This window comes from Haemaphysalis longicornis, unplaced genomic scaffold, assembly GCF_048455015.1.
Source record: "Haemaphysalis longicornis isolate Haplotype H1 unplaced genomic scaffold, Haemaphysalis longicornis Haplotype H1 scaffold_2, whole genome shotgun sequence".
Classification (NCBI taxonomy): domain Eukaryota; kingdom Metazoa; phylum Arthropoda; class Arachnida; order Ixodida; family Ixodidae; genus Haemaphysalis; species Haemaphysalis longicornis.
The window spans coordinates 89,294,448-89,316,641 of NW_027526295.1; the positions used below are offsets into that span (position 1 = coordinate 89,294,448).

At 45.0% G+C, this 22,194-nt stretch overlaps 1 long non-coding RNA gene across 1 annotated transcript in view; it reads left to right on the plus strand.

Annotated features, from left to right (window-relative positions):
* Positions 1-22,194, plus strand: part of LOC144167241 (uncharacterized) — a 73,931-nt gene that overhangs the window by 34,259 nt on the left and 17,478 nt on the right. The window contains exon 3 of the long non-coding RNA XR_013321896.1: positions 16,547-16,629. This is a non-coding gene — a long non-coding RNA (uncharacterized LOC144167241). The remainder of the gene's footprint in view (positions 1-16,546; positions 16,630-22,194) is intronic.

Genomic DNA, 22,194 nt, shown 5'->3' on the forward strand with positions numbered 1-22,194 from the left:
GTCTCCTTGTCTGACGCCCTTCCTTATAGGTATTTACTGCTCTCCTTACGGAGGATGATGGTAACTGTGGACACATTGTAGGTATTCTCTAGTATTTTTACATAATGCTCATCTACTCCCCGGCGCCGTAATGCCTGAATAACTTCCAGGGTTTCGACCGAGTCGAATGCTTTCTCATAATCTATGAAGGCTACATACAGCGGTTGAGAATACTCAGCGCACTTCTCGATCACCTGATTGATCGTGTGAATATAGTACATTGTTGAATAACCTTTACGGAACCCTGCTTGTTCTTTAGGTTGACTGCAATCTAAGGTTGCAGAAATTCTTATAGCGATTACCTTGGTGAGTACCTGGTAGACGATGACATTAAGCTGATCGGCCTGTAATTTTTCAGGTCCTTCATGTCACCTTTCTTATGGAGTAGGATGATGTTCGCGTTCTTCCAAGATTCCGGTACGCTTGCGGTAATTAGGCATTGCGTATACAGGTTTGCCAGTTTTTCAAGTACAATTTCTCGGCCATCCTTCAAGAGGTCTGCTGTTATCTAATCCTCACCAGGTGCTTTGCCCCCTTTCATTTCTTTCAAAGCCTTCATTACTTCTACGGTCGTTACTGGTGGGATGTCTATCTCCTCTGAACTACTTTCTCGTTCGGCATTATCCTGTATGTCCCGGCTACTGTAGAGATCCCTATAGAACTCCTCGGCCACTGTGACTATGTCATCCATATTTGTGATGACATTGCCTTGCTTATCTTTAAGTGCATACATCTGATTTTTTCCGCCCTAAGACGCCTGTTCACTGCTTCCAGGCTACCTCTGTTATTTGCAGCGTATTCGAACCTCTCCATAATATACTTCCGTATGTCAGCTGTCTTACACTTATTAATTTCGAAAGCTCCGCTAGTTCTATTCTGTCTGCTGGGGTGGAGATTGTCATGGTTTGCCGTTTCCTAATTAGATATTTCGTCTCCTGGGAAAGCTTACCAGTATCCTGTCATGCCATCGTGCCCCCGACGTCTACTGCAGACTCGTGATAATGCGTGTAAGGTTGTCGCTGGCTTCCTGTGTCGTAAGCTCGGCTTCCTCGGTAAGATCTGAGTGTCGTTTTTGCAGCGCGATTCTTATTTCTTCAACTTTACGCCTCACTGCTAGCTCATTAATCCTCTTCTTTTGTACTAGCTTGTTATGGTACCTCCTCAAATATAGGTTAATTCGAGATCTTACCTTATGATGGTAACTACACCTTACCCTTCGGAGAACTTCCACATCCTTCACGGCGCCAGGGGTATCACATAATATGAAGTCTATTTCATTTTTATGGTCCACATTCGGGCTCCTCCACGTCCACTTCCGGCTCTCCCGTTTGCAGAAAAAGGTATTCATTATGCGTAGGCTATTCTGTTCTGCAAACTCAGCTAGTAGGTCCAACCTGCTATTTATACACCCCAGACCATAGTTCCCAACTGCCTTGTCCCCAGCCTGATGCTTGCCTATTTTAGCATTTAAATCTGGCATACCTACGGTATACTGTGTTTTTACTTTAGCCATTGCGATTCCACATCTTCATAGAAGCATTCCACTACCTTGTCGTCATGGCTGGATGTGGGGGATAGCTGTGTATACAGCTTGAGCTTGTACCTCTTATTGAGCCTAAATACAAAACCTGCTGCCCTTTATGAATGCTTTAGTATTCTAAGTTTGTGTTGCCAGCGATGCTTTTATTGAATAGAAATCCCACTCCCAGTTCTCTTCTGTCCTCTAAACCACGTTAACATAGAACGTGTCCATTTTTTAGCCCCGTAAAGGCTTCACCTGTTCTCCTAACCTCACTCAGCCCTATGACATCCCATTTGATGCCCTTTAATTCCTCGAACAACACCTCTAGACTCGCTTCAGTATAAGGTTCTCGTGTTAAACGATGCCAGGTTCAGATTCCAATGGGAGCCTGCCTGGGTCCAGGTATTCTTAGCACCCCCTGCTGCGTCACAGGTCTGACCGCGACCGTGGTCAGTTGCTTCGCAGCCACTAGAGACGGGGGGCCGTGGGTTAATTGGCGTATTCATGGGAGGTTATGGCCGTTACTACACCAGGGTGGCCCATCCTGCTCTGGTGAGGGAGTGCGTTACCGGCAACGGTCGCCGGGGTTAGGCCGCACCCCAAGCCCCAACTGCAATTCCATAATTGCGCGTTTTTGTTGTGTTTTTTTTTGTCGGAATTGTCCGGCACCGGGATTCGAAGCACGGTCTTTCTACACCAGAGGCGGATACTATGCTTCTACTCTCTACCTCTACGCCACCGCTGCACCGCACGGCGGTGAAGCGGAACATCAAAAGTTGCCCGGGGGCACATATCGTAACAAAACACGCAGCTTATTTTCTTCCCGCGGCGGATACTGAGACGAGTGCCGGGAGTCTGTGCGAACGCGAACGCGCTCGTGCTTTCTCAGTTGGCTTTTAAATACTCGTCAGGGGATCAAAGCGCTCTAGAAGTTTCAGGATTAGAATTTCTTCGCGGAGGGGCCAGTGGCGAACTAAGAAAGAGAAAAATAAAAAAGGTGCCCGGTGGCACATACCGTGACGTTGTTCTCTAAACACGCAGCTTATTTTCTTCCCGCGGCGGGGACTGAGCTGGGTCCCGGAAGTCTGTGCGAACGTTGGTTGATGGTTAGAGTTTTTTTTTGGCGCAAGGCCAGCTGGGCCAAAGAGCGCCAAACAAAAGTATGTAAAATAAAATAGTGGCTACTAAAGCCAAAATAACAATAAAATCAATTATCGGCAATGGTGATGGCTGGTGTATAGGGCCAGATTTGATTATGCGTGATAGGAGATGAAGTTCAAAAACTTTACGTCTGACAAGTACTCAAACACACGTTTCACGGAAAACATGGCATCGTCACCTAGAAACAGCGATGGATGTAGTGGGATATGTTGTCTGTAGAGTTCTCTGAAGTGTTTGTGACGTGTTGTGTGAAGATCCTTGCATGTGATTAGTATGTGCACTACGGATAGGGCCTCTCCGCACCTGCTGTCTAGAAGATCCCGTCAGCAGATACGAGTGCGTTGCATGGGTGTGCCCTATCCGCAGCCTACCCAAGGCGACTTCCGTGTGTCTGTTGTGTGAGTCAGATGTGTACCGTCGCAACTGTGGTTTTATTGCATGCAGTTTGTTGTCTGTCTGTTCAATCCAGTGTGTTTGCCATGTTCTGCGCAAGTGTTGTCTTATGTGTGGCTTGAGGTCTGTGTAAGGTAGTGTTGTTATGTCTACTGTGTTTCGGAGTGCAGCATTGGCGGCCATTTCATCCGCCAGTTCATTTCCGCTGATGCCAGACTGGCCTGGCACCCAACACACAGTCACCTGAAGGTTTGAAGAATATGGCAGCACAATTGATTTCAAGACAAGGTTAACTACATGGTTTTTCGAGGACTCTCCGGATGAGAATGCACGGACAACACTCAGCGAATTCATATAGATGATGGATTTAGGAATATGGTGTTCAACTATGTGACTTACAACAAGAAAAATGCCATATGCTTCTGCCGTAAAAATACTTGTCTTTACATTCATTGTTCTATATGCTTCAGAATTCGGCCCATGTGCCGCACAAGACACCGCAGTGAACGTTTTCGATGCATCGCTGAAAAACTCTGCAGCCTTGTATTTATCCTGCACATACATGAAATGCTGCAAAATCCCACTTTTTGGTGTCCTGTTCATATTGTATTTTAAGAAAGACAAGTCATATGCAACAGGAAGAAGATGCCATGGTGCTACAAGATCAGTGATAGATGACTTGAATGTGTCTTCAAAGGAGACCTCATGAATAGTGACGTCGTTCCTTACTCTAAGCGAGAAGGGAACAGGAATAGATGGACGATTTAAAAAGAGCTTTGATGTGGGTGTATCATGAAAAACCTGTTTAAAAGGATGGTTGTCCATTGATGAAATTTTAGAGGCATATAACAAGTCAACATAGGTTCGCTGGTGTGATAAGCACCATTTGTCACACTCTGCGTAAAGACTCCGTACAGGGCTCGTACGGAATGCGCCACAAGAGAAGCGAAGCCCCAAGTGAAGCACTGGGTAGAGCATTTTAAGTGCTGTTTTAGTGGCTGACCCATACACAACACTCCCATAGTCCAATGTAGACCCCACTAGGCTTGTGAAAATACGTAACAGGAGTTGCTTATCCGTTCCATACGACTGGTGGGACAAGATTTTAAGAATATTGAGAGCCTTTAGACATGTATGTTTCAATTGTTTAATGTGAGGGATGAACGTAACCCTTTCATCCAACACCACACCTAAAAACTTGTGTTCCTTCCTCACAGGAATCGATACGCCCTTCAGGATAATGTCTGGGTCCGGATGGATCCCACGCCTCCTGGAGAAGACAACACAGGTGCTTTTTCTGGGTTAAGTTTAAAACCGTTCTTGTCTTGTTGACACCGAGCTGGACTTGACGCTCACAGATGGACATATTACATGATTTAAAAGATACCTGGATGTCGTCTACATATATTGAATAAGAAATTGTAGGTGACAATGCCTTCCCAAGGGAGTTTATCTTAACTATGAACAGAGTGCAGCTTAGCACTCCACCTTGCGGAACGCCGTTTTCTTGCACATGAACTATTGAGAGTGCGCTACCTACTCTCACGCGAAACATTCTTTCGGACAAATAACTAGCAAGAGTGTTGAGCATATGGCCAGAAACACCGAAAGACTTTAGGTCACTGAGGATCCCGTAACGCCAAGCGGTGTAATAGGCCTTCTCAAGGTCAAAAAACACCGTTGTGCAAAACTGTTTGTGAATGAAAGCGTCCTTTATGTATGATTCAAGGGCGAGAAGTTGGTCATTTGTAGATCGCCCCGCCCTGAAGCCTGCCTGGCAGCCCTCGAGAAGACCGTTGTACTCAAGGACGTACACAAGTCTCCTGTTTATCATCTTCTCGAGGAGCTTGCAAAGGCAGCTTGTAAGGGCGATGGGCCGATAGCTAACAGGAGAGGAAGGTTCCTTTCCTTCCTTCAGGAAAGCCACTACTATGGCCTCCCTCCAAGAGCGAGGAATGTGCCCCGAAAGCCAGATGTTGTTGTATAGATGTAGGAGTGTTTCAAGAGTGTCTGGGTGTAGGTGTTGTATCATGGTGTATGTGATTTTGTCTGCACCTGGAGCTGAAGGCTTACATGTGCTCAGAGCAACCTTCAGCTCATGAATTAAAAAAGGAGAATTGTAGAAAGTTTGCGACTTGTTGCTATCACGCAGGGACTTCTTTTCCGCAGACGTTTTGTGCTTCATGAAAGTGTTTGTGTAGTGTGATGAGCTGGACACGTGTTCGAAGTGTTGTGCAAGTGTGTTGGCCTGGTCTTCGAGTGTGTCCGCTGGTGTGCTAACCAGGGTCAGGTGGTGTGTCTGTTGTCCTTTCAGCTTGCGTATGTGTCCAGACTTTGTGTGTATCAGTGTATGAGTTGATGGAAGTGAGGAAGGCGCGCCAACTCTCCCTTTTTGCCTCACGACGCACTCGCTTCCCAAAAGCCTTTGCCCGTTTAAAAGAAATGAGGTTATCTGACGTGGGGTACCGGCGAAGGACACCCCACGCCTTGTTCTGGGCCTCTCGCGCCCGCCTGCAGTCCTCGTTCCACGATGGCCTCCTTAGGGTGCGGGACCCACTGGAGGCCTGGGGAATGGACTTTTCGGCGGCGTCAAGGATGTGCGCCGTGACGAGTTGAGCGGCTTCCTCCACGTGTAGGTGTTTTATGGATGTGTGGTGTAGTTTAGATGTTTGTGTGAATGTGCTCCAGTTTGCTTTTGATTCATTAAACTTTTTATGGGAAGATGGACTGCTGGGGCCTATACCTATATACGTTAATGAAGTGGGGAAATGGTCACTACCATATGGGTCTGTGCCCACACCCCACTCAAGACATGGAAAGAGAACTGCGGAACCAATAGCCAAGTCAAGATGCGAGTATGTATTGTGTCCTAAGTTATGGTGTGTAGGCTGTTTTTTGTTGAAGAGGCATGCTTCGGAGGATGTAAGAAACTTCTCTATCAGGCGACCTCGGGCATCTATTCTAGAGGAGCCCCAAAGAGGGTTGTGTGCATTAAGGTCGCCTGTTAGTATGTATGATTCGGGCAGCTGGTCGACCAGCGCCTCGAAATCAGAGCTCGAAAGTGCATGATCAGGAGGAATGCAAATGGAGCATACCATTATCAACCTATTAAATATTATCGTACGGATTGCTACAGCCTCAAGGACAGTGTTCAGAGTGACAGGGTGGCAGGCTAAGGATTTCCGGGCGACAATTGCCACACCTCCTGAAGAGTGCGTGCAGCCAACATTGTCCTTTCTGAATACCATGTACCTATTTAAGAAATTTGTTTGTTTAGAATTGAGGTGGGTTTCCTGGAGACACATGATACTTGGCTGATTGGCATGCAGAATCTCATACACATCGTCAAGATTTTTAAGGAGGACTCTGCAGTTTCATTGGATGATGTTTTCTGTTCCCATTATTTAAATTTAAGAATAACTGGAGTGTGTGTGTGTGTGTGTGTGTGTGTGTTTGTTAATGTGTCGTCTTTCGGGGCTGTTATTCTAGGATTTTTGGGCTTCTCTGTCTGCTTGGACATTGTAGGCCGCTCCTTGCGCTGCGTTGCAGGCAGGAAAGGCGCGACATCCATCTCCTCGTCGGATGCCAGAAGGGTGCCCGGCGGACCAGGCCCCCCGGACTTGGCCCCCTATCGGGAGCCCTTCGTTTGAGCCCCCACCGCCGAGGGCGTCTGGGGCACCAGAGGTGGCACGGGCGGTGCGGTGACGGTGGTAGCCGATGCGGGGACCCCGATGTCCATCCCCTCGACACCCTCCAACGCACTGGAGGACGGGGAGGCAGCGGCGGGAGCGGCACCGGTCCCAACGGAAGAGGTTGTCACCACAACCGCTGCTGCCTCAGCAAACGGTGTGGTGACGGATTGGGCTGCCTGAGGCACGCCAGGGGGGGGGGACCAGGTCAGACTCACTGAACTGGGTCCCTGTAGACACCAGACGCCGCTCCGCCCCCCGGCGAGCCGCGTCGGCGTACCTCCCCAGGGGGAAAGAGGCGAACCTCTTCCGCGCCTCTGGGAAGGTGATGTTCTCAGTTATCTTGATGTTGACGATCTTTTTCTCTGTTTGAAAATTTTCACATTTGCGCTAGTACGCTGCATGCGGCCCCCCGCAGTTTACACACGTGAGGGTGTCGGATGGGCAGTTGTCGCTGGGGTGGTCGTACGCGGCGCATTTCGTACAAGTCGTTCGGCCACGGCATGAGTTTGTACCGTGCCCGAACCGCTGGCACTTGAAGCAGCGGTGCGGGTTCGGAATGTAAGGACGAGTGAAGCATCGTATGAAGCCTGCATTTATATATTGTGAAAGTGCCGAGCGGTCAAATGTCAGGATAATGTGTTTGGTAGAGATTATCTTGTCGTCCCTGCGCATCGTGATGCGCCGCACAGCTGTGACGCCCTGATACTTTAAACCTTCGAGAAAGTCGGCATCTGTTTTCGTCAGGAGATCTGTCTCAGAAATCACACCCTGGGCGCTGTTTAGGCTCCTGTGGGGCGTGACCCTGATGTCCAGATCATGGATGCGGGTTTGTGCAAGAAGAGTGCGGGCTTGTTGTTCGGCGTTGAGTTCTACCAGGATTTCTCCGGTCCTGAGCTTTTTAGCTTGATATTTGGCACCTATGGTGCTTTGCAGAAATTTAGAGATCAAGAATACGGACATGGAAGCGACAGGTCGTGCTGAGTCAGCTGACTCAATCACAAGAAAACGAGCATAGTTATTCACGGTTGTTGACAAGACAGTTGTTGAAAGAGGTGGGAACGAAACTTCGGTGCGGCCCCTTTTCGGGGGCCGATCACGTTTGGGGGGGGGGCTTTGGAAAATGCCATATGATAGATTGGAAAGCAGGGAGACGGGGGTACTTTCTTCTTGGACCTTACCCTGGTAGTCAAAGAGGTCCCGGAGCTCGCTGCCTGGTGAACAGACCGGGAGCCCATCCACCGGAGCTTGACCTGGGCTCCATCGGCCACTGTTCGTGGTTTCTAACCCTCCACCTATAAACACATCTCCACGGTTGGATCCAGCTTATGTTTGGGGGCTCGGGGTCCGCGGTATCGCCAGTACCGTCACCAAGATTACTCAAGGTGCCCCGTGCGGGGTCTGTGCGAACGTGAACGAAGATCATATTTTGTTCTAATTCGCTTTGCGAACTCCAGCTCATCATTTCTGAAGACAGTGATGTATACCCGCGCCCCCCGAATTTGCATTCCCCAATCACTCTGAGCGTCTCACAAGTGTACTTGCGTGCGAGTAAGCAAAAGAGGAGTGTCTACGTTGCGGCAAGAGCAGGTTATTTTGGGAACTATAAAGAGCAAACTTGTGTGGAATTTCTCCTCTCCTAATATTTTATTTCATAGAGCGAATGCCGCGAAATAATAGTTGAGTTGTGCAGGAATCCAGTGTGTTAACGATATGGATTAGCTAAGTAGGGCGAAATAGCATATCAAAAGGAAGCGTTTCAGCGCTTTACGAAATCCAGAAAAAGCTCTGAAAGTGAACCTGAAGAACATCGTCCCCTTATGATAGCAACTGCGCGCATTTCCAGTGTACGTTCCAGCGGTGCTGCCTTAATAGGAATGGGGCGCTGTACACACTCCAGTGTCGATATGATGCAAAGTTTTTGTACTTTTTACCAAAGCAAATTTAGTGGCAAATATGTTGGGAGAGTTTCACAAGAACTGAAATTGCGCTTTTGTTATTATGGGATTGAACTTAAGCGTATTTTGCCATGTTTCAAATCCATAGCATTCACATTGCCGGCAGATTGGTTGTTAGGGTGCTAAAGTTAACATTAAATGAGGTGGTTAAATTAAAACTTAAATTCTGAGGTGTTGAATCCGTAAAGGGATCCCTTGTCATTTATATAAAGATACGTAAGTTCAGAAAATTCGCTACTCGAACATTACTCGATTTTTATCTCCAAACGTTTCTAAAGCATTTCAAAACCATATCACCACTGTTTAAAACATTATATAGACCTTATGCAAAAGTGCGCCATTTACCGGAAGAAAAACAAAACACAGCACGCAACGCCAAGCTGGGGGATGGCGGTCGTTGGATTGCTTGCTATGGAGCATGTGATGGGCTTTCTGGGCTTGGTGATCCTTTTATATTCAGATATAAGGGCAGCAAAATGAGCAACAAGTGATCTGTGGACATTTCTATGTTGCCCACATTTGCGATGTACTTCGTAAATGCGCATGATGCACCGAAAAGCGGGCAGGGAGGCACCGGCATGGAAGGTTTTGGAGGCTGTCGCGTTTCATTCCTTTTTATTTTTTGTTTTGGCTTTGATAGCCCAAACATTGAAAGTACATTCGCGTTGGTTCGCATCCTGCGGGTTCCTCAGGAGGTCATTCCTGAAATGCTTCGAGCCGTTGAAATGGGGGTGCGGGGGGGGGGGGGGGATCAGGAGAGGGCGGGCGCTCCGCGATAAAGCTATACGTTAAGGATCCTCCTGGACGCAGAGGAAACCTACAAAAAAAAAACACTTAATAAAATTGCATACCTGGCATTTTTTAACAGCGGAGCTGTTTTAGCTGGCCCCAATGTGTAACGCGTGTGGCCTGTAACTCGTTAAACATTGCCAATAGATTGCCAATAAATTGCCAAAGAATCTTTAAATTACCAATAAATTGCCGAGCGCTAATGAGCGCGTACCTGGCGGCGTCCGCCGAGCGTCCCCAGCACACGCAAAGGTTCTAGCAAAAAAAAAACTGCGAAAACCTTAAAGAGCAAGAAAATGCGGAGCCCTCGCGAGCGCGTTCCTCGCGGCGACCGCTGAGCGTTCCCTGCTCGCGTCCTGGGTGCACACTACCGTTTAAAAAATACCGCTCGAAAATTTTGATCTTGAGAAAAAAGGCTACTGTCGAAGAGCAGGCCACGAGCGGTAAATGACCAATACACGGGTTACTACGTACGTTTCTTGCGCTACTCATGGCGTTACGTGAAGGTTGCAACTCTCGCGGATCCCTTATTTCGTCTAACGTTTAGCAAATGAAAGAATTCGTAGTACTTCCATAAAAGTCCACCGAACGTCCAGAGTAAAAATAAACAATGGGCACGCAAAGCACGAACGGGAGACTCAAAACTCATCCAACACGATAAAGTACGAGCTGGCCGATGCAGTGCGCCTTAACTACCAGCAGGAAGGAGTGCTCGGCGGCATATACAGGGCTAGAAAATAGCTCACTTCGGGACCTTTTTAGTCCTGCAGATATTATACGTTTCGTGGTCATCCATGCGATCTAGCTATAATAATACTGCGCGAAGGGAAGTCGACGCCAGCAAGCGACTTGACACAGGGCTCGAATCGTGCTTCCGTTGACAAATAAAAAAATATGTGTGCGCTATTTCCGTGGTCGTCTTCGTATCACCTTTGTGCACAGCAAGTTACACGGCAGTGTTTAAGCATCTTGGGAAACAATCAAGGCCGACGTGCGCATCGCTAACCCCGGGCTACGTGTATACTGCGGTATCCGCAGATCCGCGAATCCCCCAACATGGCGGAAGAGCACGCGGTTCCCGCGAGAGGGCGCCAGGTTTTGCAGAAGGTTTATTGCGGACCTAATTGAGCCGCTATTTTTTCGTTTTACTATAATATTCCCGCAATTTTTTTAACGGATGTTGGGTGTTTCTTTGGTGTTTGATTAGTGCGCAGTTGAATTGACATGTTCTATATTTGCTATCATCGATCTCCTCGCAGTAAAAATTAACGCAAGGCAGCAGGAAAAATTGTTTTCTCAACGTCTCCCAATCCTTTTCATCTGCGAATGCAATCAGCATCGTAACATTGTAGCGTACTGTTGAGGCTCGCCAAGGCTGACAAGCTAATTCATTAGCCTAAACTACCTCAATCTCAGGGAAGCGTAATGATGACGCTGTTACAGCTGAGAGACCCCAACAGGAAAATGCAATGTACTCTTCTTCACGCCAGGTCGCAGCCCCCCCCCCCCTTCCTGGTCTCGCACCAACGAAGGATTGACGGTATCTGCATTCTGCGGTGTTTGAACGTCTCTGACCTGCCGTGCTACGACAAATCTTTGGTAATATCTCTCCAGGGAGTAGCGTTACCAGATTTTAAAGCGTGTTCAACACCAGCCCATCGTTAAATTTTCACTATATTTCACCAGCACGCAAATGCACCTGCTACAATGCATTTCCTGCTCCAGCATAATTTCTGCTTATCGAAATCATCAGAACATTGTCTAGAAGATGGTGGTTTTGTTGCTTATTGCGAACCATTGTATTAGAAGGGGGTGATTTTATTAAATATAAAATTTCCACTCAACACGATCCCTAACATGCCCGTTCCATGGCCCGTTGTGCCGATTTAAATTTCTCTTGAAGTCATGTGGTGAGACCCCAAGTTTCTTCCCACTAAATCATTACTGGGAGAATGAATTGATTAAATTCAATCTTTTTGAGTCATACAGGAAGCTTGCCAGTGAGGATGTTGGAGTTCTTACCAAAGCCAGCCAACCCCATGCTTATTCAGCGCGTAATTTCCCCTTCATGATTTTTGTATTCGGTTACTGTTTTCAAGACATCATTGCCTAGCTAGAAATGATGTACCTTGACGGGCTGATTCGACATTATCTTGGATTTTTTCGTGTTTAAATTTAAGCGTGCAACCATACTTGGCGAGCACCGCTTTAAAGCATGCGCTGCAAATACTGCCTGCTCTGACTGAACAAGACAATGTCGTCTGCAAACCTTAAATGGCTGAAAATTCTCCATTGATGCGCTCTCGGGTTTTCCTCCGTTTAGGCTTTCCGAACACACCCTCCAGACAGGCTGTAAATATTTATGGCGATATTATGTCCTCTTGCCAGACCCCTTTTTGTACAGGAAATTTGCAAGTTCTATGATGGGGCAGTATAGTTCCCGTATATCCGTCGTTATATCTTTTAATGGCTTAATGTATGTCTCGTGGGCACCGTGATCACGTAACGCGTTTATAGCTGCTGAAGGGGGCCCTCAGTCAAATGCCTATTCATAATCTACCAATTCCCTATACAGGGGTGCAATATACTCTAAACACTTTTCTATCACCTGGGTAATACCGTGAATAAGATCTGCAAGTGAGAAGCCCTTTATGCAACCAGCCTGCGTTTGTAGTTGTTGAAAGTCTGAAGTGGCACTGATGCGGTTAAGAAAAACCTTGGTAAATATTTTTTATGTTATGGAGAGGAGACTGATTGGCGAGTAATTTTTAAGCTCTTACATTACCTTTCTTATACAGGAGAAATAACAACGTTTTTCCAGTTCTTTGGCATCCTAAGGAGATGAAGCAGTACGAGAATAGGGCTGCAAGCTTTATTAGCACAACGGTGCCGTCGAGGCACAATATATCAGATAAAAGGCGACTATCTCCTGCAGCTTTGCCTTGATTGCTTGGAGCGCGGTAGCTACCTCATGTGTTGAAACCGGTAGAACCGGATCCACCATTTTGCCGAAATACGTGTGTCTGGAGCAGGGATAGAAGCGAACAGGTTTCTGTAGAATTCCTCGGCTATTTTTAGTATGTCATCAATATTGATTGTTTTGTGACCGCTGGCATCCCGGAGTGCATACATTCAACTTTTGCCAATACTGATATTCCGTCTAGTCACTTTCTAACAGCTTTGTTTTTTAATGTTGCTTCACTTTTTACAACATTGTAAGCACGGATGTGCGCAGTATTGATTTTGTTGATACATTTGCAGCGCTCTTCCACTTCTATTTGGTGTCACGGAGTGTGGAGTAACATCAATAAGGTACTTAGGATTCTGTGGCAACTCTGAGTCGTATGCAGGCTGTTCTTTCTCCTACGACCTTTTGCTGATTTCATGACCGTATGTGTGAAATTATAATTCAGAGTCCGCATCATTGGGGTCATTAGACAACAACGGCTATTTGTTTTCAAGTGACAATCAAAATTCTTCGTATTTCCGTACCACGGAGGGGAGGTTAGGCGTCTTTCGTTTTAGCATCTGTAATCTTTGCTGTCTTAAATCTGGACTGATTCGACTTCTGACCATTCTGTGGTCACACGCTTTAATCCGACCAATCACCTGTGCACTGTAAATTATGCGGGGAGTGGAAGTTATAATGGAGTAATTTTCTGTTTTTGTTTCATTCTTGGGACCTCAAGTTCACTTTCTATTCGACCTATTTCGAAAGAACGTATTCATAAATTATTTTTTCAGACTAAGTAAACTAGCATGTCTCTGTGGTTCTTTCTGGAACGAACAATATTTCCCTACCGCATGCTGCCCTAGCTGTTGTGCCTCTATTTTTGCATTGAAGTCGCCCATAATGACTCTGGACGGAGTTGTTACGTGTCAAATTGCTAATTCAGTGTCTTCGTAAAATAAGACCACAGCCTCATCATCGTAAGCGGAGGTAGATGCATAGACCTGCACCCCATACAACGTGTCACTCTTATTGAGTTTAATATTGAAATGCAATGTGCTCATTAATACCGTGAAATTCTACTACATTCCCTGCTATAGCCCAGTGAACAAGAAACACAACACCATGAGATGCGTTTCAGAATGCCCGCGACAACAGAAAATATCCCCAGTAGGAAGAACCACAAATCTCTCCGCAACCCTTCTTACCTGGATGAACCGTACTATATGCCATCGAATATTGGATAACTCATGTAATTGAACTGATAAACTATCTTCGCTGGAAAGTTTTCTAGCATTAGATGCACAAATGTGTAGTTCCCATTGGCGGCCTACATGGACCCAGATATTCTTAGCACCTTCTGATTTCATTGCTTGCCTTCCTGAGGATTTTCGTAGGGGCAGCATGGGTAGTGGTTCATAAAATCGTCGCTGTATATACACTTTCGCATGGCGGGATAGCGGCAATGTTTTTACTTTGTATTTAAAAAGCATGACATCCTTCCTTAGCCAGAGGAAAGGGCGAGAACCAAAAAAAGGACCCCAGGTATTTTGCAAGTTGTTCGTAAGGCACCCGTATAAAAGACGGAGCATGTTAAGCTCCAGCAAACGACACTATCACATGGCGCGTCAATCCGCTTATAAGATTTTTGATCAGGAAATTAATGTTTCACCAATAAAAATCATGTTTGTTTGCGCCGACCATGAAGCAGTTACATCTCGCAGCTTTGTCTGTAAGCGGTTCCCGTGGAGTTATATCAGCACGGCACATATTTGATTGCCCCTTTCTGCTATTGGCGTGGATAAGGGTGCCTTGCTTAAATTTTCCAACCATAATCATTGCCTTACTCGCGCGTGTAAATGGGGTGCCACAATATTGCTTTGTTTTGACGAGTGTGATAAACTGTAGCCAAATCTGCCTGTGTCTTTCCATGCCCTCAATCACCTCGATCTTGCCGGCACACGAAAGCATCGCACGACTGCTGGGACGCTGTGCGATTGGTTGTACGACGGCATCGGGACGTCCGGCATGTGCTCTTCTTTGTGCGCCGAATACACACAATTCTCAACTTTACAAATTTCTCCTGAAGGAGGTCTAATATCTGCATCTTAAGCGAAATTGTTCTTGTAGTATTCAGTGGTGGCCGGTAAAAGGCCAGCTTTATTGGGCTAGGAGCTTCTCTACCTAATGCTGACTGTTTGAGGCGACAAGGGAACGTAAAGCCGCTCTTTTATTCTAGTTACGGTTGTGCGCAGCTTTAGGGCGCAAAAAACTGTCGGTTAGCAAATGTTTCACTTAGGCTAGGTATTAAATTTAGAATACGGCGATTTGACGCCGTGTAAAAAGCTTGCTCAAAAAAACGCTGTAAACTTCAAACTTTATTTATTCACCACGTGATAACTTTATGGAGTTACTATCGGAGGGTGGGTTAACTGGCTTGATAGAACGAGGCTTCAGAACACTGAGACCAGTTTAAAGCATTACGATCAAATAGGAGGTTGGAAGGACCACTTGAGCAGTTTAGTACACTGGTTTGAGCCAGTAAGTGAAAGATATCTAACTGCGATTTACCTGATTGACAGTTATTTGAAAGGTAGACGACAGTTTTTGCAGATCAGACCCAGTCTTCTATGACCCTAACCCGTCAAGAAGGCCTGCCACAGAGGTCCCAGTTACATCCATTGCTATTTTTATTGCTGCGAACGACATTGTAAACGACACCCAAATACTCGGAATTAATTATGTGCTCTGTGTACGAAAATGTGTTAATACGTCAAACTGAATGGGCGACCTCGAAGATAAAGTAAATCGGCCCTTCAATTTGCTAACACCCTGGCTAAGACAAAGCCAACTAGAATGAATCCCGATATAACTACGGATATTATACGCCTCCACATTAATGGCTAATAGAGAAGCCACTTACGCTTAAATTTGAAGAATGTGTGATCAAAAAAGGTTTAGTGTAGAGTTCCAAGATTATTTAAAAAGGAATACACACGTAAACCAAATTTGTAGTGACTATCCAAAACCGTTGGCGTAATGTACAAAATGTCACACCTTACTCCCACTTGGTTGGAAATGCAACTTAGAAATATACTCTAATTCTAAAATATGCTATGTTGCTGTATATTGGGCATACCAGTGTAATTAAAATGCAAAAACACTCTTCGAAACATTATAACATACAAACGGTCCATGATAAAGTTAAGCAGAGAGCCGCAGTATTTCAAATATTGCATATTTAGAACCGAGCATGTATATTCTTTAAAAGTTCTACAAAGTATGTAGAACGACAAGTTGCTTGTACAAAAGACCTTGCATCAACTGCGCAGGACTCGCTGAGGAACATAAAAAGGCACGCAACCAAAGTGAGAACCAACTACAGCCCGAAAACGTCCTTCTTTGAGCGCGCCAGCATAATTGCAAAACTTCAGAGATAATAAATGTTCTTCCGCTGCCGGTGTCTTTAAAAATAAATCAAATGTTCACATAATAATAACCCAATCGATACTCTGTATATTCCTGTTTTTTTCTAATTTTGACTATTACCACACAGTCCATTTGATTGTTGTTCCTTTTTTATTCTCCTTTCGCATGTTATGGCCGGTATTGGAGGCCATGATGATTTTGTTAACATTTTTAAGCCTGTATGAAAACCAAAATTTTGTTGTTTTAAAAAGTGTGTATATGTGCCTGTTCTTCTGTAAATATTGAACTTCCTAGATACTGATGTTTGTAAGAAGATGTTTCATTTGTGTTTCATAAAAGTGCACCCCAATCCTGAGAGGATTCACTGTGACGTCACATGATGCCTCGCGAGTGCTTTTTCTATTTGTTTTTTAGATTTATCAACGTATATAACCTTGCTCCTTATGCGTATACCAAGCTGTTGCTGCCACAAACTGAGGCAGTCGCCTCATGAAGCCGCCTCAACCGCCGGCTTTTTGCAGCTGCGCCTTCTTTGTGAAAAGCAAAATAAACACCTAATTTGATTTTATTAGATTTGATAATAATCACACCATGGTGTTATCGTTCTCATTTACAGTTTAACTGGCAAGTTTGTGGTCAAGTTTTACCAAGAGCTTAATGATGAGGGATACAATTGGGCAAATTCTACAATTGACTGGAGTAAGTTGCTCAACGTTGGTAACTTCAAGTGCCATTTACATGTGTACTTTTCAGAACATTTAAGCGAAATATGTCATTCCATCGCTGTTTTAGAAAACCAAATTACATTTTGTAAGAGCACACAATTGTGGATTGGCCTAAACCAGAAGCGTAAGAAACGTTTTTGGCTGACGTCACTGTGTTGTTAAATTCTGCATGACTAGACTGGAGTATTCGTGATCATATTCCCATTCAAAAGATAGCGATTTAGTTAAAAACTACAAAAAACCACCACACGATGGAGCCCTGTGGCGTATTGGGCTCACACATCGCAAACGAGTTTGTACCTCGTTCACAGCGAAGACGTTCGTGCCATTATTTGCCGATCTTAAACCCTTTATTCCAGTGAAGTTGTATAATATTTTGCTCTAGTGGCTGAAAAACTCGCTTTTTCTTCTAGGCTAAGCTCGAGCTAGAGTTTCCCCATTTTTGTCGCAAAATGTTGGCGCTAATTATCAGGAGGTACGCGATTCTTTTACTTTAGGGCTCCGTCTTTACCTAAGAATATCAGCAGAATACATGGAAGTAATTCTTGGTAAAATAATACACTGCAGAAATCTTAAGGGCTCGTGAGAAGGAGCTCACCTCGGATACACTTGATGCTTACAAGCACGAAATGTTAGTAGAGGAAGTCGGGACTTCACTTTTTTTACTGAATAAGACGTAATTGAAAACGGAACGACTCTCACTCCTTCCTATAACGCTCCAAAATACACCTAATAGGTACAACTTTGTTACTTGCGCTGACTTTATTAACTGTCTAATATTATTTGCAGCTGCCACCAGGAGCTGAAGTAACCGCTTCTTAAATGGAAATTAGGGTCGATTTAAGAGTTCCTCTCTCTTATAATATGAGCAATAAACACGAAGAAACTTCTTCTTTACTGCAGATCACGCTCATGAGAAAGCCCCGGCCCGGGTACATGCCAGCCTGTCAGGTCCAAAGAGTAAAGTTCATAAATTTGGGACATTATTTTGTGGTATGCCAGGCCGCGGTTGAAATCTTCACGTTGTTTTTCCCTGAATAGTTTCCCCTTACTTTGTGCCCATGGGAGGAGTCCACCCGGCGTTACAAGATACACCTATGAACGATAGCGATCACGGCGGCGGGAGCAGCCAAGTTTGACTTCTTACTCGCGTGGTGATCTGGAGTTAGTCTTCTTTTTCTTCATTTGATGATGCGGCCAAACCCAGAGATGGTTGTAAAAGAGGGATCAATTTCACGAAGACTGTTCACCTCCAATACGTATCAAAAATCAGCAAAAGCTTGGAACAAACTCAACAGAAACAACCAATGCGCTGCACCTGATAAATCAGAAGATACATAATAAATATCCGTGAGGTGTATGATCAATTGTGAAACAATTCCTACTTTTGAAGTATCTTCTACCCCTGAAAAGGGTAGCTTCGGAGCAATTTTCTGCACAGGCTTTAAAACTGCTGCCTTTGCACTTTCGTGTCACTTATCATTTAGACTGCACAAATTTTTGCCGTCATTGCACAATCTACCTGAGTTATTTAAACCTATGGTGACGTCAAAGGAAACAACAGCTTCTCAGGTTCTGGCCGCAGCGGTGCGACAGGGTGCTTCTTTCAACGTGTTCTCATTTCATGTGGAGTATGTGTGTATTGGAACGAAAATACGGGATATGTTAGAGCGCTGCACACAGAACCTGTTGGCAGATGACCTCACAATCGAATAGCCTGTTCACGGTCACCCGCCAATGTGGGGGTGAGCAGGGAGCGAAATTCGAACGATAACTTGCCACAAACTCTAAAAATTTGAACACGTGCCATAGATGTTGTAATTTTTACATAAACGCGAGAAGATAGTTTGATTTCATTAAACGTAACCACAAGTGTGGATGCGCACTCAAATATTTGGGCATTTTGACATTTGTTGTATTGTCATTTTTATTCTCAATGCATCAGACTTTACCCAGTGCTGACTAACAAATCGCAAACGCTAAATGTGCTGATGTGCGGCAATGAAATCATACCAAGCTAACAACGTGGCTTGATCCAATCACTCTATTTTTTCGAAACTATCGCGTAGTTCGTGGACGGATGGAATGCCCACCTTGTAACGGTGAACGGTGAGCCCTATATTATGATATCTCGTATGGTAGACAAACAGTCAATCATGAGGCTGGTACGAGTGAGATTTATCTCGTGTAAAAAATAAAGGAAGCTGTCACTAACACGTGCGATTGGAACAGAGCGAAGCTGTTCGCCACCTTGATGACCATCACGAAAGTTAGTCCACGATTGCAGGCTATTTGCGCCTTCACTGCAACAACCACCTATCAACATCATTGTGGCTAGAACTGTGAGCTTTTATTTTTTAGGGAGTGATAATTATTGGACATCACCTTGAAAGGTCACGCGATATGACGTGTCTGCCTCGTCCCGAGCAAGTTTTGTCATGATTTCGGTGAACGGTGGAGTCTATCTCGTTCCGAGCAAGCGTTGGCACGATTACAGTGAACGCTGGAGTCTTATTTGGCCAATCTTGGCCCATCTCACTGAGTGCGTACGCTTGGCTTGACAAACGTGCGCCGGGGACGCTGGACGGTCAGCGCGAGGCATGTGCACAAGAGTTCTCGGCATGTTCTTGGTTTTAACTGCAGGGAGGTCCCCACAATATGGGCTAATCTTCCTATGTGGTTATGCTTGCCTCGAAGATCGTTTGCGGGGACACAGCTGGGTCGTCGCGAGGCGCGCACGCACGAGCGCTAGGCGTTTTCTTTGTTTTGTTAACTGCCGGGCGATCGCCGCGATGCCCGCCCTCACGTGCACGCGCTCACGCGCGTGCGCTCGGAAATTTCTTGGTATTTTTAACTGCGGACGCAAGAAATTGCGATTTGCAAAACAGCATCGCTGTTGAAAGACACAGAGACGTAAATTGTTGTCCTTACGGAAACGCAGGACAAGTGGAAACCGCCGGTCGTTAAGGTGACATTTGCGGGTGGTGAATTAGTAGAATAAATAATTGGTGCAGGGCAATTATGAATGTATAAAAGGTTATCATCACCAAGTTTAGAGGAGGATATAATTTGCAAAGCACAATATAAAGAACCACAAAAACGACAACAACGAGAACCAATTCAAGGTTTAACGAATTAAAGTTGTGCGGATAAAAGTTCGGTTTACTAAAGCAAAAAAAACTGTTGATTTACCCACGAGAATGGTTTCGCTGGGCAAATGGGATTATAGTGAGCCAGCGTTGCAATCTTGATTAAGTTAGGTCCGAGGAAAGGGCGACAAGAAACCCTTCTTAGGGAGACATTGTTCGTACTAAAGAGGGTGCGGTAACTTTTTATGGATTACGAGGGATGGCCATCAATTTTCTTTTGTATCGTTTTATTAGGTAGTACATAACGAAAAAATGTTATCATAGTCACAGAAGAGCTTGTTAGGGCTATTTGGGCCCAAAATATCATGGTAAATATATATTCCATGATAAATCGTGCAATCGAAAATGAACTGTCACTGCGGAAGGGGATATTTCATAGCTACAAAAACGCTTGACTGAATGAATGACCTACTCAATAAAGAAACGCCCAGTTCAAAGAGTTGGGCCGAGAGGTTTGAACTTTGGGGAGTTTATTTCTTTAAAAGCGTGGATGATTACGAAGGCGCACTTTCTGGTAATTATATAACTATAGAAGCGAAATCGTAAATTCTGTTTGCCCGAAGTTTTGATTACTTAGCCACGCAGTTGTGATATCAAAATTAATTTTGCTGAATCTTTACCCCGATTTGTCTAAAAATGTCTTTATGATGTTATTCTAGGAAACCCGCATTACGCGATATGTACATTGGAGTAATTTGGGTGTTTTACACAATCCGAGATATCACTTTGACCTATTCTTAAATAGAACTACTTGTTGCTTGCAAATGCTACTCAAACAAGTAATGATATTAAATATTTTATACCAAGCTAACAGGTCGAGAAGAATTTTTGAAAATTAGACACCTAAACTGAAAGGCCTACCAGCAGACGAGAACGCCCAACCACAGGCCTGGTCCTAGAACGTGGAATCTGAAAGATGCACTCCTATCAATTTTTGTTAGCTAGTCATGGTGGGAGAGTTTACAAGTTGCACCCCATGGGAGAATTAAAATGGCTTATTATATGTTTCGTCTGTTTCTCAATATAAGGCCACCACGGGCGTGTCGAAAACAGCTTTGGGAATTTTGTTTCATTATGTTTCTTATGGGTAATTTTGGTCTGGGGTTAAATTACGTCTTGTCGCTATTTCATCAACAGGTGTTTATTAGTTCGTATGTTTAATCTGTATTGCTTACTGATAAAACCCATAAAAACGCGCAAAAGCAATTTGCTGTATTTTTTCCTACCAAACAAGTAAAACTGAAAGGACTGAAGGAGAAAACTGAAAGGACAAAGTGAAAATGGCTAAGATGTCATATCAACGCCAAGCGCGAAATACTGTATCAACAGATTTGAAATTTCAGGAATGCAATCCTACTATGGCTAAGGAGTCATTTCAGCTCTTTTTTCTCGCAACTGCACTAACGAAGTGGTTATATTTGGTCACATATCAGCATGCTTCAGTGGAAAGATTTTCTAAAGACTTTAGCCGTTCCTGCCACGTGACTGTACCTCCTATCTTTTCGTCCGCCCCTCATGCTTTTTTTCCTCCCATGTCGCAACTTCATTGATGAATGCAACATATTTGTCTTATTTGCCAGTTTACCTCATTTTTTCTCATGACAATTTAGGTCGTTGCTGGGACAGCGATATGCTGGACGTTGTGCTCGGGGCCTCTGTTTGGAGCGGCCGCGAGTGCATTTTCCGATCTGAAGTGGGCCGAAACTGGCGGGACGGAATATCTGAGAAGCGATAGTGACGGACCTTTGGACATTCGGGCAGTGTCAGTAAACGAAGCATACACGATTGCAGTGAAAGTGCATGGGATGGCCACCTGGAGCCTCCATTCAGCTGGGTTAGAGTAGCGAGAGTACACTGAGTGGTCACTATTTCGGCGGGGTCCGTAAGGCTGAGTGAACACGCTTGCGAGATGAAGTCATAGTCTGTAGCTTTCGCTAACAATCGCTTGTACGACTGATGCAGTGGGTAATCGCGTCTGTCAAGTGCTTTAACTTCGTCTGCAACATTGCGTGAAGTTCCCGGAGAAATTGTGTTAAAACAGCAGAAAGTGATTATTCCTGGAGCTGTATATCTACATCTCCACCCTGTGTGTGGGAATCTGTGTGTGGGAAGCACGTGAAGATGTGGACTATCAGGAGGCTCTTGACCTCCTCGAACGACCCTCATTCTCCAATGGTTGCGACGACTGCCACCGAGTTTTTTAAACAATGAGGATAAGAGTGTTGGCGGCGATGCCTCTTAGGATATACCTAAATTTTGTCATCCTCATGCGTCTGATGTGATGATCGACATTAAGGCACACATATAGAACATTCTTTCCGTAGAAAACTGAGGAGTGTACTGAAAATTGGGCACGAGATGAGGGTAACATTTTGCAGCAAGGCTCAACA